Source organism: Malurus melanocephalus, unplaced genomic scaffold, assembly GCF_030028575.1.
Source record: "Malurus melanocephalus ecotype Western Australia unplaced genomic scaffold, MMel_1.1 scaffold_65, whole genome shotgun sequence".
In the NCBI taxonomy this organism is placed as follows: Eukaryota; Metazoa; Chordata; class Aves; order Passeriformes; family Maluridae; genus Malurus; species Malurus melanocephalus.
The window spans coordinates 473,852-493,015 of NW_026623297.1; the positions used below are offsets into that span (position 1 = coordinate 473,852).

At 36.8% G+C, this 19,164-nt stretch overlaps 1 protein-coding gene across 1 annotated transcript in view; it reads right to left on the reverse strand.

The window, feature by feature from the left end:
* The window catches only part of SEMA3A (semaphorin 3A), a 245,729-nt gene extending 227,466 nt beyond the window's left edge, over positions 1 to 18,263 (reverse strand). The window contains exons 1-2 of the mRNA XM_057366415.1: positions 18,188 to 18,263; positions 8,959 to 9,032 (exon numbers count right to left, since the gene is read on the reverse strand). The gene's annotated coding sequence lies outside the window, so the exon portion shown is untranslated. The remainder of the gene's footprint in view (positions 1 to 8,958; positions 9,033 to 18,187) is intronic.
* Between the last annotated feature and the right edge of the window lie 901 nt (positions 18,264 to 19,164).

Here is a 19,164-nt window from a genome sequence, read left to right on the forward strand (position 1 = left end):
TACTGATCTCAGACTACAAAGCTCATTCTCAAGAGAGGGGGAAACAGTTTCACTCGTTCTAATTCTCCTAAACTGTTTATTCCCTTAGGCAAAATAATCAGCTAATACACCTGTGGAACATGAGTGGAATGGGGGAAACCCAGCAGGGAAACTCCCTGCAGCCACATCTGCCTGTGCTGTCGCTGGAGTGTGCCCAGGGTGTAATGGCACATCAGGTGGGCATTGATCTCAGCCMCTTTATGAGGTCTGTTACAGAACTGAATCACTTGCTGCTGAATCCCACGGAGCAGAAATTGCTACTTCCTAAGCTAATCCATTTTCAAATTAGCTTCCAATTGTGACAGATGACCTCACTGAAAATCAGTTTACCTAATTGCTAACACTTACTAAGGCAAAAGAAATCAATCTTTAYATCTCTTTCTTTGCCCTATTTTTCTTAATATTTCTCACAGCTTCCTTTCACGCTGCTCCARCTGGGAAGGCGGGCTTTGTGAGAAAGCTAAGAGTGCTTAATTATCTATTCCAATTCAGAAGTCAAGARGGGTGAAGGGAATCGATGACTGCCRCTGTTTCACTGACTGGGGAGTTGAGAATGTGTGTTCATTTCTTGTGCAGCTTTCCTAAATCGTTACTGCTATCTATATCAGACCAAGATAGAGACACATCTACATAAATAGGATATCTTTTGATCTTTGTGTCTAATTATAGACAGTTCAATTCCCATTTTGTAAAGACRAGCCTTAACAAGAGAATGGGCACAAAAGCTCATGGAAAGGGAAGACYTGATGCCCATGTAACTCCTAAAAATTGACAGCAGAAACAATCAGAGGTTGCCCTATATATCTGCTCTACACGACTGTCATTATGAGAGCTGAAGGCTGGCTTTGGATTTTTCTTTTTTCAATTTCCAAGACTGGCTATATGTAGAGATTAAAATGCATAAAGAATACCCTACAGAAGAATACTTCAAACTGAAGAAAATACAAAATCAAAACAACAAAATCAGGTACATCCCATTTAAAAAAAAAAAAAAATTAATAATTTTTTTTTAAAAAAAAAAAGCTCCCTACATCTAATTTTCTGCTACAAAATAGTATCTCAGTTTGAACCCTTCCTAATTTTGATGGCATTGAATTCCAAGCAGGTACCTCTTCAAAGCAAAGTGACACAGTTATATGTGAAATATACTCTACGTGGCAGGATAAATTACATAGCAATGTACAATAAGAATAAGCTCTGAGTACCATGGAAAGTTTTCAATATTTTTATGGTATTCTGAATCAAGTAAAACTAAGAATATTTACAAAAAGAATGAAAAAAAAAATAGGCACTTAACAGTAATTAGTAAAAAAGTCACACAGACCTATCCAAGCTGTGCCTCAAGCCRTCAACACAAATTAAGTGTTATTAAGTTCATCCTACACTGATTCAAAATAGCAAGCAGGGAGAAAAGGATGTCTGTGCAGCTGAGTAAGGGACAGTCCAGATTTTCATTTTGCTATGTCAGCTGGCTCAGAAACAAATCTGCATTTCCTCCTGGGAAGATACAGATGTACTTTTTAAATAACAAAATAGCCAATATGTCTCTAAATATGATTATCATAACCACATATAACTTGTTGTACAACTRTGCTCAGCTTCATAGGTAGGGCAGAAAGCCAGAAAATGTGGTGAACATATCCTCTTCCTCAACCCCTTGACCTAWGAGTGTGATGTTTATCTTCATGCTGACATTCCTAAAAATCTATATTTCCCCCTTGAATCAAGCTACCATATATTGAGAACAGAATAGGAACTTATGTTCTTTTTGCATTTTAGAAACTTTTTTTTTTTTTTTTGCTGCACAAATTGCCTTGCTTTTTCTTTCCTTTTGGATGCCTCTGTCCTCATTGAGCCCACGGTTTATTTCTGACTGTGTGACTCTGCAGCCATTCCTGGTTATATGTTAAAAAGAATCCCAAGGAAACATTGTGGCTTGCGGTTTCGAATGTCAGTTTTACTATGTCCCTGAAGCTTAGACATGAGTGACACGTTGACCTTTGAAGTAGCATTGTCCTGGGACATAGCTGAGATTTTCTATTAGAGTGAGGTTTGCCTTTAACAGAAGAGGAATGTTCTGATAGACTGATTGGTRCTTGGCCCCTGGCTAGGCTAAAAGTATAGCTTTCCCTCTCAGGCCTAATTCCTAGCACAGGAATGCGGGGACAAAAGGAAACACAATAGGGAGATAAATCTAGCAGAAGTTATTCCAAGCAACTTTATAGAAGTTTGAGTTCTAAATTGGAACACATACTTCTTCCTTTGGTTATTTCATCCATTTTTGACTCTGCCTAATATATCATTAAAGTGCTATTATAAAATTTAAATGGATTGGTGAGTGTGTTTTTCTTGGGGGAAAAGTTTTGTGAGAGCTCCAAAGTAATTGCATAAGGTATAGTTTATTTGCTTTAGAGTTCTCTAATCAGCATTCATATGGAACTCAGATTCCAAAATATTTGGACCCCCACTGGAACAAATAGAAGTGTTGTAGGAACAGAAATGCACTGGTGACCTCAGAGCAATTTTTAATATTCTGAAACATTGTGTCTAAGTGCTAAAATCTTTTGAAGTGGCATCTAGCTATTTTTCCATGATATCTGGGGATAAACTTAATTCTTTATTAATTAAAGCAGGTGTTCTCCTTCAGTGAATTTCATAATATTGAGGAAGTTAATTGAATTAAGTAATTATAAAAGGTAGTAGAGCAAACCCACAAAACCAAAGTCATCTGCTATTCAGAATGCTCAATGTCATCGTAATTTTACCATCCTATTTCAAAAAGTTGTCAGAAATGTAATTTAGTCATTGTTTAAGTAAATTTAGATTTAAGGTAGGAACTTCAGCACAGTAACTAAGTGTGGTGGAAGAACTATCAGGAAGTGAAAGGATACCACCAAAATATACTAAACACTTGTAATTGTTTTCTGACAAGCACTAATGAATCTGATGGCACACAAGATAATGATCTGAAATATTAAAGTCATCTCCTATTAACATTACTCTCCTTCCATTTCCCAAATCCTGGGAATAACAAGTACCATACTTAAACCCAACTCTGCTCCACAGATATGTGAACTAAACCACCAGAAACTGAAGGTCAGCTGGAAGGAGAAACAACAATGTCTGGAATGGCAGCACAAAGAAAAGACCCCTAAAATGCTTCCCTCAGAGCCACACTAGTTTGGAAACTCAACTTGCATATATACATTCTCAATAAAAAAAAAAAAAAAAGGGAGAAAAAAAATGAAAGGTGTGGTTAATTTTGCTAATACCCATTTGAAAAGGAGTAGAAGGATGCCAAGATGTGATATGTAAGGGGAAAGGAGAATCTGTGATTTCCTTTTCCAGCTACATGTAATCACATGCCTTTTTTTCTGAGCACAGGCATTGRGCCTTAGACTGCTAAATCGAGGAAATTATTTCTCAAAAGTTTGCTGCTCACTAATCAAATTTAATCATCCTCTGCCTTACACAAATATGGGCTTTTAATTTTTAATTTTCCTTTTTCATTTAGACCCAAGTATGTTGGCTTACCAAAAACTCTGAATGGGAAAGAAAATTCTTTAGATGTACAGTGTGTGAAGATGGGCAGATTCTTGATAATTCTATGGAACCAAAATAAAAAGCATCAAAATTTGCTGAAATAGAAGGAATCTCAGAAACAGAGGTCATTGACTCTTCAGTGCAAGAAAAACCTTCTGCTGCCAGCATTTTCAATAAGCTCCAGTTTGGGAACCTGTGACTACGGTTTTCRGGTAAGAAAGACAAAGAAAATAAAAGAAAAAGAAAATAAAAACTCRCTTATAAAGGTAAACTTCACTGAGAGATAATGATCTGTCTCTAAATACAGCAGCCCTGCTCATCAATTCATGGTGCTATAGAGGACAACAAATCTGTGACCCTTTCTTCTCACAAGCTCAGAGCCCTCTAAATTAATGTTCTTTCCTCCCTTGATATCTCATGGGAAAGATAATGAGGAAACTGAGTGTTTGCAAAGGAGAACTGAAAATGCTGCTTTCTCTGAGGAATGTAAAATAACCTGTGTTAGAGGAATCAGTTTCTAACATCAGTAGTTTTAAAATTTAAAACCCTAACAAGCAACTACCTTTACTCTTTTCCATCACTGCAAATGGTAGGAAAGTAGACATGATTTATGCTAACTTTGAAGCTATTTGACTTTCTCATACAGATGAAAATAAAATTGAAAATCAGACATGTTATCGTCTCTGTATATGACCTGTCCATTGGAATAAAACATTATTTTTGCTATGTCTTCAAAGCTAGGCTCATATCTGAAGGAATCTACAGAATGGGTGTCAAGATTTCTTTCTTTAGACATTATCTGTCTATTGACATATTTCATAATGACATCATGATTCTGACTGGAATCATGGAATACTATCCTGCCAAGAAAAAGATGCATCTGCATAAAAGATGGATTATATATTATAACATTTGTAAAATGATAAATTATCTACTGCAGCTTTATAGGAAAATACTAGTATGTAAAACTGAAAAAGTGCAACTGCTGCTTAGAACAGTTTGAAAGGAATTGTTATTACTGGAATTCAATGGGTGTCTCCTAAATTTCTTGGAATTAAGTGTAGTATTGTACTAAGAATAGTGAAAACCATATGAGGGTGAAATATCTGTATTATCTTTTTTTTCCCCATAAATTATCGTGAACATACCAAAATGATATGCATACAAGAGAACAGAAGGAGAAACACAGTATCTACTACGCTGCTGTCATGACTGACATTTTAATTGKCTCACAAGCGAATGGGGACTGCTGTATGTTTAGACTTAATTTCCACATGTACAGTGCAGCCACTACAACGAGACTCTTCTACATCTGGGAATTAGTTTATAGCATTGCAACTGCTGCTCATCTGTTCTTCTGCTGTCTTTGCCATGAACATGAGTCTTGACAGAGAAACTGTGGCTGCATAAAACAGTGATCAGACATTCATGTGGTCCCTTTAGGTACAGGAGCAGAAAGCACACCTCTGTAAACAGAGAGGAGACAGTGTTCAGCATGGGAGACAAGTAAAATGGGGATTGCAGACTTTGGGAGCTGCTTCTTGAGCTGGAAGGGGAAGGCAGGGTGGGTGAAAGGTGCAGCAGGGACAGCAGCACAAACAACCAGTGCTGGAATCCACCTCACAAGGACTTTCTGCTGTTCTGTGCACCCTGAACAAAGGCCATCTGCATCACAGCTGGATGGGACTTCTCCAGCAAAGCCCCTTTCCTGTCCAAAAATTATGATTTGCTAGAATAATGTTTTTATTGTTATTATTACTTTTTAATAAAAATGAATAGTTTTTGGTAAGATTTGTATTTTAAACTTTTCTCAGACAGATCCATCACAGACTATCCCAAAGGAGTCCATTCTGTCACAGACTATCCCAAAGGAGTGTATTTGCCTTGACTGTGCTTTTACTTAGACAAAACATGAGGATAGAGAATTAATGTGTGTGTGTCATGGTCTGGTGAAGATAATTTTGTATAAATCTGCAATAGCAGTCAGAAAGACCGTATCTCTCCAAGGACATAGAGTGCACAGAGAGTGACATCCTTGGAGACATTTCACRAACAGGGTTTTACCCCATCCTCCTCTTCTTGAGGGATTGACATGAACCAAAAAAAAAGGTGAGATTTCAGCTGCAGTCTCCCACATTCCCTGAGACACAGAACAGTTGCCCATACAAATTTCATTTTTATATCCCCATCAAGCCATCCAGACTATTGTCCAATATTTAAGTATTTGCACAAACCACAACAATGAAGAGACTGATTTTATCCTGGGTTTTATTGGAGACATGAGAGAAATAGAGTTTTGTTTTGCTTTTTAATCATAGGTGATCTTCATAACAATTGAGCTATTTTAGAGCATTCATATATCAGTATTTTTAGGAAAACAAGGCCATAGGGGTTGTGGATTTTTTTTTTCCTACCCCGTTTTTCCTTTACACAGTTTGATTTAGCATGATGAAGAAAATAAAACAAACTTCTAAACCCTAACATCCTTCAGAAGCCAGAGTTCTAAGTTTTCCAGCCAGCCCTCATCCACATGGAGGCCAAATGCTCTTGTCATGTTATTAATTCAGTCTGCACAAGAGGTTGTGGTTCCCTTGCTGGAGGAACTCTGCTATGAAATGTGGTGCCAGAAAATCTGACAAGTGCCTTCCCTCCCAGTTCAGTGTTTTGGAGAGAGGCAGCCCGGAGCAGAAGGCGGGCTCTCTGTGGGTTGCTGGGGGATGGTTTGTGTAGCRCGTTTACTTCTCTGTGCTCTGGTTTGAAGTGGGGAAAGTTGGAACATTTCAACAGCCCTTCCCCTCTCTGTGTCCTGCAGTTTGCACASCAAAGACAGAGGAAACCTAGCAAAGAATAAACCAATGCTGTGGCTTTCCTGGCTTTTCTACCACCTTGAAAGGAGGTCTAGCAGCAAATCCTAATAGATCATCCATTACAGCCAGCRTCTAGGAACACGCATAGGAAAGGTTTTGGCAAGTACAACAAACCCAAATATTTCATGAGTGCWCAGTTTCAGATGTTGTCTGAAACCACATTCAGCAATATGATATGTGTGGTTTTCTGTTATTATTTTCATTCTCCCTTTGCCCCCCTATCTTATTTTAAAATACCTTTAGAACTATCTTTAACGCTTCAGGTAAGTATATTAACAGTCAGATTGAGTACCACAAGCACAGGCATTAGATCTCAGGAAGATGATTGAAACCCTAATAAATTTGAAACCGTTTTCAATTAGTACACAGGAAATTTACTTTGTGAGCCATGACTTGTTTTATTAGTGCCCTGGAGGGCAATTTAGATTGGAAAAATCAGGACATCATTGTTTGCCAAAAAAAGAAAACAGATACTTAGCTTTCATCTATAGTCTGGGATACAGCCATGAAAATGGGACTAAAATATTACYGAGTATCAAAAAATATTTATAAATTGGGGTCAATCATAGTTCCAAAGTGTTGGAAATGACATTCATCCCATCCTAAAGTGTGCGGTTATCTTGGAAGTTTGCCACTTGCTAATATACTGCTTTTACTTTTAAATCAACCCAAAGTAAAACCTTTATATTACACTTTTAATAGGTTCAATTAAGATATGGAAATAGTTGCTCAAGAAAGCAGGAGCCCCTTTAAAATTTATCATACCTTCCAAACTTTGGTCACTTGTGTTTTCTGTGGAGTTACATCATATACCCCACTCTGTTTTTCTTCTCTGTTATTGCTCACGTTCTCATCTAACCAGAAATGAAAAACTTACATCAAAGACAGAGGGAGAGAGAGCTAGGTAGAGGTTTTGTATTAGAAGAAGCAATCCCTTCTAAAATTATGAACAGCAAGATCAACTTCTATTACTGCAATTTTTTTTTTCTGCCTGTTGTAGTCAGGCCAGTRAGGCGAAGGGGAGGATACACCCCATGAAACAACTCTTGAAATGTCCTTGCCTGACGTGCACAGGCATCAGCTACAAAAGYGTTCCTTGTGTATTAACCTGCCTTGACCTCATCCACCTGAATAAAGGCCTCTTGCAGTGTGGTCTGTAATTTTTCAATACTTTTTAATCATACCCACGTCAGTGCCTTTCACACTTCAGCAAGCTCCTTCAAATGATGCCAAACTCAGATTCAGCAGCACTGGAGCATGGCTTAAACACTTAAGGCTAAATTATCATAACTCTTTCTTGGTCATGTAAGGGAGGGAGAAATCTTCTCTGCCTTTCCACCCTCCACAGTGAATGTAATTCCAGGGGTAAAGGACAGGAATATGAGAAGACCCTTGTGCACCTTGCTCCATGAGCAACAGCTGACACATGGGGTGAGAAAAACCTTCTCCAAAAAAACATTGAAGGGCTTTAATGTTTTCATGGAAGTATGCACTCAAAGGATGCAACTCCAAACAAGTATTTACACCATTTAATGTTAGGTTACATCTGTACAACAAGCAGAGTATAATTAGGTAAAAGAGGCTGCTCCAAAAAGAATCCGGCATATCTCAATAAAACTTAGTGCTCAAAGGCAATCTCTGAAAAGAACCTCCACAAAAAATGATCATAGCTACTCAAGAGTTCACGCAAGGAAAATTACCCCWTAGTCAGTCACAATTCCTATAGAAATGAAACATTAAAAATCACAAGGACATTGGCCTCATGGATTTCCTTTCCAATCTGAAAATTTAATTTTAAAAATTTGTKCTGGTCAAATCAATCATAGGGCAATAACCGAGCTCTTGCACCTGAAACTGTTTCAAACATCCAAGGGTCCAGCCAAGACCTTAACCTGCAGGAGTGAACTCTTGTAAATGAAGCTTCTTCCAGAGCAAAAAGGCTGCCAGGTATGAAAAAAAACATTTACAGTTCAGAGCAGCAGTGTGTTCACCATCCTATCACACTTTCACACAATGGACATTTCTGACCCAGGGGCAGAATTAACCCAGTCTCTATTCCCAGCTCTCTAGGAGGAAGGGCCTTGGTGTGGCCATGCACTGAAATTTCCCAAATGAATTGAAATGCACAAACAATGTCCTGTGGTGCCAGGCCCCTCCTCAGCAAGCAGGAATGACATTGTCAGGACACAAACCCAGGACCAAAACTGTAGAGCACATCATGGACTGCACCAATGCCACATTATAAACATTTATGTATCTGTGTCCATCAGATCAGCAGTGTTTAGATCAATGTCTAGCAGAGGTTTTAACAGAAAATTAAACAAAACAAGTATTCTAATCCTTTACATGAATTTCAGAGTTAGGCTCTTTAAGGAACATATTAAATTTTCACAGCATTTTTAATCCCCAGAAAACAAACAGTAAAGAACTGTTAGCTTTAACTTATTCAAATGTAAAAAAAAAAGGAAAAAAAACCCCCAAAAATAAGTAGAAAAGCAAAAAATCTTACCTCACACAGCCACAAGTGTTTAATRGTCAAATAAGCAAAATTATCCAGTTTGATTGATGATTCTTTTGATACTCCTAAAGGAAAATAATTTTATATTTAGAAAATATAGCCAGTTCACAGAAAAAAAAAACCAAAAAAAACCCAAACCAAAAAAACCAAAACCAAAAACCCAAAACCAAAATACATAAAAGCTTACCTACTTCTGAACAGTAAATAAAAATATAATCCGTTACCACAGCATTGCTTTAAAGCATCCAAAGTCTTGACTATGTAACGAGGAACAATCTAAATTCAATAAGATTTGGGAAAGTGCAGGGCAGGGGTCTTGTGATGAAACACAGTCCTGTTGAGCTTATATAAAGTATCAGCCTTTTTGCTATAGTGAAGTCATCTTGGTTTGCAACTGGAGTTTGTTAGGATTGTCTCATTAATGGAAAAAAATAATCCGACCCAATGCATCTCCTCCATTCCCCTGCCCCCCCCAACCTTTAGATGCATTGATTTTTATTGGAATAAAGTTTCATCCCCTTATAAAGGCAAGCCTAGGTGGATGATATTGRAATAAATTAGTTTTACTTTTTGAAACATTATAGCGCAGTTTTACCACGGCCCACTCAGTTAATCTTKCTGAGGAAGAGGCCAGGGAGTGAGGGAACATTTATTTGGAGAAGGGACATGCAGGTTTGCAGGAGAGCAGCACTGCAGCATAACCCTGTAACACAGAGAGCCAGCAGGACTCAGACCTGGCAGAACCCTGCAGCACAGAGTGACTGGGAGCCAGGCAGGACTTCTGGGCACTTTTTGGACTTGAATATCTACTCAGACATGTTTGTGGGCATCCAAAAACATTAGCTCCAGCTCAGGAGCTTGATCAGAGCTCAGATTGGAGTAGCTCAAAGCAGTTAACTTTAAACTTTGACTGCATAATAGACTCACTCTTCACTGGAAAAATTCAAATAATTGACCCTTCTACACCTATATGAGCGTCTGTTCTCCATCCAGCCCATTCCTTTTTTTTTTTTAACCCTTAAAATGTGCAAGAGGATAAGGCAAATGAAAAAAAAATATTGAAGAAATTCTGCAACTCACTAACAAGAAATTTGCTCACATAAATGAACTTTTTAGGCACTGGAGCAAACTTGCCACTGTGATGCCCATCACATGAACACAGACACCCTGGGCTGTGATTTCCTGCTCTGGGACCAGAGAGAACACTCTGGTTCTCAAGATGCTAAAGAATGACAAGGCAATGGATGAGCAGAGAAAAATGCTTTTCAATACTCTTTGTATGGAATGTATCCATGAAAAATCAAGTCCAAATGGAATTAAACCCAGTTGGATCAAGAGTTGACTCATTTCACTGAACATTTCAAATTAAAGAATTCTGTTTGGAACACATGGACTGTGTTGGTTAATTTTGTTATATTTCTGATGGCAGATGCTATGGGACCCTACAGATTTCTAGGATACAGCTTGTATTTTAATATGTGCTTGCACAATGCCTAACATTCCTTGGCAAATAAGCTAGCAACATTCTCACGTAAAATTAGGCAAGGTCTTGTTTGCTGCATGCTTTTTAAAAAAGTTTCTATATTTGGATCATGATTTACAGTTTCACTGAAATGCTCTGGCTTTCTAAATGTGATTGACACAGGAGGAACTATGGTAGAATTTTTGAAATAAGGAAGAAACAAATCACATTACAGGATAATTTTCTTGTGCAAATGTATTATAAGAGGTTTGCTGAGARGCATTCTAGTTTCTAGTTTTAAGAGCTAGCAGAAGAAAATTCATCCAGTGGAAGACACCAGGGTTGAGGTTTTGCCCACATCAACTGTCAAACAGAAGCCAACACACACAATTGAAGTAATTAGAAAAAAACAGTTTCAGTATCTAAAAAATGAAAGGGTTGATCTTCTGTAACCTAGACTGTCAGTGATTCAAAATGAAATAAATTACATTATCTGCYAAAGGGAACAATAGCTGCTGATTTGATCTCAGAAGTAATTTTTTTCATTGGTGTTYTTTGCAGGCTAAAGACAAATTTCAGACCTTATTCTGCCTTGTGTTAAAACCTGGACAAAGCCCAGTGAAGGAAAACATTTCAATGGACTGTGGAAACAAGACCCAAATTGATGCAAAACCATCAAACTCAACAGTCCTGTGTCTGAGGAAGTGAACAGAGACCATTTAAGAAGTAAACTGATACAGAAGCCATAAAATACACCTCCTTGGATTCTTAAATTTTATCTTTTCTTAACCTGATTATAATAAATTATTTGAGAAGACAACTGAGAGTGTCCTGAGTATTAAACAGGTTTACCATTCCAATTCTGCTAGAGCATTCTTAGTCACTACACAAACTTTGTAACCATCCTGCTAATCCAGTCCTCTCTTTACAACCCCCACACCATAAAACTGGTTTTAAACCACTTTATATTCAAAGTTTCTCTACTTCCTGCAATATGTATGCACATAACTAAACTATTGTCTTCAACATGCAACAGCTGAATAAAACATATTCTTAATTGTTGTCGAATGTGAGTGATATTGAAATATTATTATTGCTATGCTTCTGTCAAAGTTCTATCAACACTCTCTTGAGATGTAGTAGCAGCTGTATTTTTACTTTTTTATCATCTGGATAAAAAAAGCATTCTTCATACAAAAGTTTCTGATTAAAATTCTGTGTTAAAGAGACTACATATTTTAAGATCAGATGTGGAAAARGTCTGCAGTTTATCTCTAAGCCCCAAAACCTCCATTAAATAAATTAAATTATTTACTGTTGAGGTTTTTTACCTTCTTTTTTTTAACTGACTTTCTAGCATCGCAGAAAATACACTTAAAAAAAGAAAAATGTCAGGCTTTTTTAAGATTCTCAGGAGGGGCATCAAAAGTTTAAGCACCCAACATTATTAATCCCTTGAGAAATTCAGATTGCAGGTGCATGCACTTCTTTCTAATGCATATGAAGCTCAATCTAAACACCCCAGTAATAAATTGAACAAATACCACTGATTTTCATCTTTACTAGTCACCTCGCCAGGACTGGCAGCATTCTTGTACCTCTTTCAGACATTTYACCTAAACAATTATTTAATGTCCTGGACATGGCAATGTAAAGATAAACCCACCCAAACACCCACATGTACACACACACACACAGGCATGCAGAAAGAAAAATTAATCTTTATTAAAAAATTTTGGGGGTCCTCACTGCTTTTTCCTTGTGTGCTCCCAYTGCTTCAGGGCCAATCACAGGAGCCAAACTACCTCCTGCTGTTTTTTACAGCTGAGGTTTCTCAGTCCTTTATAGGCACCGTTTGACCCCTTTCCAGCTGGCTCTGGTAATCAAATASGAGCAGCCAAGGCCAGCTCTAGCTCCCTGCTCCCCTAACAACTGCTCTAGGACTGGGAGGAGTAGACCACCCTGTTAAATGTCCTACGATTAAACCAGCAAAAAAATTACTAGGAAATTGCGCTCACTTTATTATTTCTTACAAGACAAAAGGAAGAARGGGAGAGCAGAGAGGAAAGTTTTGTGGATGTGATTAGCTTTTACTCAATTGAAAGTCCAATTTGGAAATAAATTGTTGAACTATGAGCTTTTGCAGACATAGAGCCCAATGTTAAGTTAAGCAGATATTTTGGACACATTTCACTAGGTTAAATTCAYCTGTGGAAGACTCCACATATGAAGTGTTAGTTTTGGTAGCTCTTTTAGTAAGGRGCTTATAGACACTTGGAATAAATAAATTCGGATGAAACAACACTTCATCTTTCCTTGTTTAAATTTTTTTTCCACTTTATGATTATTAAATTTTATATACAATATGTGATTGAAAGGTCTTTGTGATAGGTAAGAGATAATTCCATGAGCTCCATGAACTACTGAGCTTGAGGTGAGACAAGAGCCCGTGGAAGGAGAAATTGTTTGCTGAGGGCAAATGAGAATGTCCATACCTATGCCCCAACCTGAGAGAACTTCTCTGGGTTGATGAAGGAAAAATGAGAAGGACACCTGGGTTTGTATCATGGACTTCTTAAAAAAAGTAGAGAGCAAATGTGGAGAAAAATGGAAAAGAAGGTTTGTCCCTTGTAACAGGAATCCCAGTGCTGACTGGGAAAAAGATTGTGTTCTGAAAACTATAGTGGGCAAGAAGGAGATTCCAAACCATCTATCATTTCCTTCACCTAAGATCTATGAGTTTTCTCCAAGTCCTTTCTTTTTTTTTTTTATCAATTGCAACTTTGGAGGTCTAGGGTTTTTTTTCCTCACTCTAAGAAAACATTTGGACTGGCTCATATCACAATTATGCCTAATTTAAATGTCCTGTCACAGTATCTCATCAAGTACATGAAGCTTAAGATGTGTGTGAATACATTTTCATAAAATTATTCCTCATTGACACTAGACATCAATATTTGTGTAAGCAAGGAGCCCTAAGAGTTGATGTTTGGCTTTTAATCAATGCTACAAGTGTTTGTCACAAAGCCTTGAGATAAGCTGCAAACAGATAGAAAGTTATGTAAAGCATGTTTTTGTCTTCTGCCGATATGAACTTTATGCCAGACAAAACAATTTTATAATGAATGAGAGCATTTGAATGCAAATAATCATTTAATGGAGAAATGGCATGTTATTGTATAGAGAATTTTTACTCCACAAATCACCTGCAAAGGTATTTTTCTGCAAACATGGGTTTTTAAAGTTAGACACACCAAATTAGAAAGGCAAAGTTTCAGCTGGAGTTTGGAGAAAGAACATGGAATTCCTGCTAGTCAGGTTTCGTGGTCTCCAGTTGACAAAGACATTCTCAGAAGATATATTATGCATACTGTTCTGTGAGTGCATAAAATTTTGGAAACCCACCAGCAGGGAAAGAGATGTAGAAACATTTCCTTGCCTTAGAGATGACTGGTGGAAATGAACACAGGCATTTTCAGAGCTGGCTTATTAATGAAAGCTTTTCCTGGCTGGTACATATAAGGGCAAACAYAATATTCCCAATGAGAAACAGCTTTGTTAAAGTGAAAGAGGAAACCTCATGGGTGGTCTTCTTAGAATATAAAAACCTGTTTTATGCTGTACATGCATTTAAAAAAAAAATTAAAAATATTTTAAAAAAGTAACTAAAAAGAAGCCAAGGCTACCTTTGGGTCCCAGAAGCACAGGAGCCAAATGCCAAACTTGAGTCCAAGAGGAGCTATTTCCTGTCTTCCTTGGACTGGTGCAKTGAAATGCCGTGCATTTCCCAAATCTAACTCTAAGTGAATGAAATGATTCTATGAGTTTTACTCCCTGAACTCACTCCAGCAACATTGCTATAGAGGTGAAGCACAACTGACAGTTTCTTTTATCAGCAGATAGTCTAAATTGACTGCAACATGCTTTGGAATACCCTTGAGCAGAGACCGCCCATACCCATGATATTTTGGCATTAGCAGTAGCCCAGTCTTACACCTGAGTAATTTAGTRCTTTGCAGAATCTGGCATTCTGGGTCTAATTCATATTTTTTAAATCTTTACCTCTGCTACCTGTAAACCCTGCACTACTGTCTCTACTACTACATCTTTACTAGGCAGATATATGCATACTTCTGCTCTTTTTAAGATATTGTGAATAAATTTTCTGGTATTGGGGAAGGAAATAGAGTAAGGAATAATACAATTGTCTTGTCATTGTGGTATAAATTTCATGCCAGTTCAGTACAGTGGCAAATAATAGAYTTTGGAGTTAGAAGAAAAAGTAAAAGCCTTCTCCTATGGCTGTTACAGTTTTTAAAAAGATAGAGAGTAGTTTCTAAATTGTTGTCTTTGATCAGCTTTKTTTAGGTCTTCTAACATTTGTTTTGTGGTGTTATATAGACAATTTATTGCAATAAATATTCTCTTATGATCTCTTTTGGTTTATGCCCCAAATATAATTTCATTAAGTGGAGCAACTGCATTTTTTCCATATGCAAAATTGCTAAGACATTCCTGATCTCTCCGTGATAAATGTAGCAGGATGAATGAAAGAGATGCAGAAGCAGATATAATTGTAGATTAACATAACCTAATGCCATGAGGTATTTGACTTAAAGCAGAGGCAGGGYCTAAATCCACCTCTCATGCCTCCTACTCTTTTTAAGCTTCCTCCAGGCCCATCTAAATCCGGTATTGCATAAACATCATCACATAACTTTGTCATGACTGTAGAATTACTAATTGACTGCTCTGTTCTCACTAATGCAAGACCTTCCCTTTTGTTATTAAGTCATTTTTCCTGCTGGTAGATGTCACAGGACACGCAATTTCCTTCTGAAAAGGCCATTAAATGTGACAAATACATAAGCAGAATTTGCTTCCTCCACAAGGCAGGGATCCAGAAATTTTGCACGGGAGTCTCTTGCATCATCCTCTCCACCAGCCAGTTTGTCAGGTCCAGCCAGCACCAGCAGCATAAACTGACTTGGYGAGATTTACCTTTGAAAGTGATTTATTACAACTGCAAACAAAGAACAACACCATGGAAAAGATTTCAAGATCTTCACTGAGTGGGTTTGTTTTTTAGTCCACTGAAATACTTTACTATTGTGGCATGTAATTTCCTTCATTGTAGAGGTGGTAACTGGTGTTCAATAAAAGAAATTTCAACTCACACTAATGACCTTGATCTAAAATTAATTTGATAATAGGATTACAGGTCATTGGAAAACATTGAGTCTTAAATTAATTTTAATTTTGATGTGCATATCTTGTCATTGGGTTCAATGCAAGTGTCTCATGCCTTTCTGTTCTAACTCAAGCAATACTGTCTTTACAATCAAACTCATTGGACATAAAACTGCAAAGTCTTGCTTCTTTGATCACAGTCTATATCTATATTAAAAAAAAAATCTGCTTGTCATAGTTCAGCAGCCTACATTGGTTTAGTTAGATGGTCTCCATTAAATTCATGTACTGATAATGTCTATGTTGTATTCACTATGGCTGGTACTTTTATTAGAAATTTTATCAAATTAACATGAAGCTGCAACTCTTTTTAGCCCTTTGAAATGTCTTATTTAAACTAAGGAGTATTAAAAAAAGAAAATGTCTTGCTCTATTTCCATACACTAATATTTTGAATGGAAACAAAGTAACTTAATTTCCTTGATATTTAATTCAGAATTATAATTGTGTTTTTAGGAAGAAGCCTGTTCCTTCTTTTGAAATAAAACTTTCTCTGTTCAAGAACAACATTGAGCCTTCATACAGAAGAGACTGATAAGGATTTCTATAATGACTGCTAAAAATCTACATCTCATAGATGTATAATAACAGCTCTTAGATAGTTTAGTGGAAAAGAAAATATGGGAAAAAAATTCTATGCTTCATTGTAGAGCAGAATATCCTCTTACAGGGAGAATTTTTTTTTTTTTTTTTAAAGAACAGTTTATTCTCTGATTGTGTTCTGTCATAAATCATATGGACAGATGTGTGCCTTAGTCACGCATCAAGGTTSATTACCATTTCTTTAAGTTTATATAACACAGGCTAAGGATTACTCTTTTTTATTGTAACTTTTTTTTTTTCATTTTGTAGTAGAGAAAATGTAATATTGCTTGCATTTTTCTTTGTTACAGCACATCTGTACAATAAAAACAATATTTACATCATGCAATTTTCTGCTCTTATGAAGAAAAATCTAATCATAGCTGGGTCTGCTTGTTCTCTTTTTAAGAACGTATTTTGGGGGAAGTCTTCATACAGGCTAAGATAATGATAAGACTTCTCATTGCRTACTCTGTTACCCACATGTCTACATTTTATATTTTAAAAATTACTTGATCAACAAAATCTTAGAATATGTGTATAGATGAAAGTATCCAGAGAATAAATATTTACCAATTTAATAAATAAGCCCTGTTAAATTTCTGCAACCTTGAGGACTTTTAAATGTCAGGGTGTGCATGATATTTTTTTATTGCACTAGGTCAGCCTGAACTAGAAGTGGGATTCTTCCTCAGTATAATTCCTCACCAAAGAAAATTCTGGGAGGAGAGTAAAACATCAGGGACAGCAATCTGACCTCAGCTATTATAGCCAGCCATAGCTGGTATCAAGAAGATATTAACATGAGGTTACTCAATATTTCTATTAGATAGAGTTCAGAATTGACATTAGTCATGGGTATATAGCAAATTTTGACTTTGCTTTGGATTTCAAGGTCCCTTCATTACTTGCCAGTTCAAATKAACTTACAGAAACAAGGTTGTTGTATTGCACAAAGGAACGAGTACACAGATGAGACAATTGAAATCTAAGATTTGTCTGAGAGCTCCTAGTGAAATGATCAATGTCCATCAGTGTTTGAAACTTACCAAAATAGGTTTAGTTCCTTAAAAACTAAAAGCAAAATGAATATCTAATTGAAACATCATTGAATCATCATTGAAAAAGCAGCCTTCTAGCTCAGCATATTCTCTGATTCCTGGAGGGGAAATTGTTCTCTTGAACAATCTCATGACAAATGTTATGTATTAGTACCACCATCCTAAAGTTGTCTTCCCTTTCCACAGAAAAGGACAAAAARATAAGAGATGTGAATTTGCTTGTGAAAATGTTTGATTGTAACACATTTGGTAAAGAAAAGCATTTCATCTGCCAGTTCGAGAATATTTTAAAAGTTAATAAAATGTGATTCAAAGTACTTTTGTCCTGTCACAATACAGTTCACAACATAACAGATCCTGGATAACTGGTATCTCTATAGAAAGAATAACCCTAATGTCTTAGTAGCATTTATGTTAGAAATTTATTGGTGTGTCACAAAGAGTGTTTAGTTCTCATATTTTCTTCTTCCATTCAGAAGAGAAATGGGACAGCTATTTCAACAGTGTGAGTTTTTTGTTAAGTAAATATGAAAAAAAAGCAAACAAAAAAACCCTTGCTTTTTTAACTTGTTCTTTGCTCCCCTTCCCCACCCCCCAGTGGTACATTTTTCCATATAGCTGTGATGTTTATGTTCAYTCTGACTCACATTGGAAGGAAAGGAGGTGCTAATATCCATGATCAAATCAGTTCATAAATTTACTTCACTGCCTTGTCACACCATCAACACTTGTTTTTCCACTGAATTTGTTTCTCATTATTTCCTCTCTTCCACCTCACCCATGAGTGGTTTTRAACCAATTGAAAAACATTTGCAAAAACACCCCCATGCAAAGAAGAATTTTAAAAGTAAAGTGGTTTTCTTACCTTGTGAGAATTCTCCTTCAAAACAGGGGAGTTTTATGCTTTTTTTTTTGAGCAAGGAACTCTCCTCTGAGGCTCTTCTCTTTCTCTGCCTGTCCTACACTGTGGCTTTAACCTCTGCCATCATTATAATTTCCCTAACCAAGGACTATGATGTCACAACATTTTCATGTTATGATGGACCTCTTTGGGTTCTGGTTATAATTACTACTTCTCTGGGTGTAGCTATGCAGTTGTCAAAGAAAAGGAGATAATRTAAAAATAAGGAAGCAAACTACACTGCCTGGCTCTTGGCCTATTTTTTCCTTATTTTGGTGTTGTTTGAATACCAATGTCTCTGGTACCTTAACCACTAACACATGGAAGCATTTAGCTATCTGAAGGAATCAGAAAGTAAACAGTTGATTGAGTTATTTCACCTATCCTTAAAGAAACCTCTTATTGGTTGAAACATGAGAAGAACCGGTATATCTACTGCATCTCATTCTACTGCTTAATCACCTTTCTCTGTTCAGCAGACATTGAATATTAAAATTAACCATAATGTAGGTCTAAGTGATGGTGCAGAGTATATAATATTTATTTTTCTGCCCTTCTTTTTGCCAGTGAATGCACTTGCATGGATGAGTAACTTTTGGGTCTGCAAGGTCACTGAAAATGGTCTGGCAATAGGAGTTCTGCTCAAAGAAATATTTTTTGCAAGCTTTGTCACTGGAAGGAAGTTGGGTGATCTCTGCTGCTTTGGATTTTTAAAGCTAGATTTCAAAAGCTAATTTCACCTCAGCTAGGGGTGATGTCTCCCAAAGGAGGAATCCTAAAGAAATCAGCCTCTCAGCCAGCTAAGCAAAATACCAGAGACAACTGATCAAGGCAGAAATCAAAGCTCCTCTCAGGTCAGGAGAGTTTAACCAAGAGTAACACTTCCTCACTGAATGCCACAGACATTTATTTTCCCTGCTGGAGTTCTCCACATCTTCCCC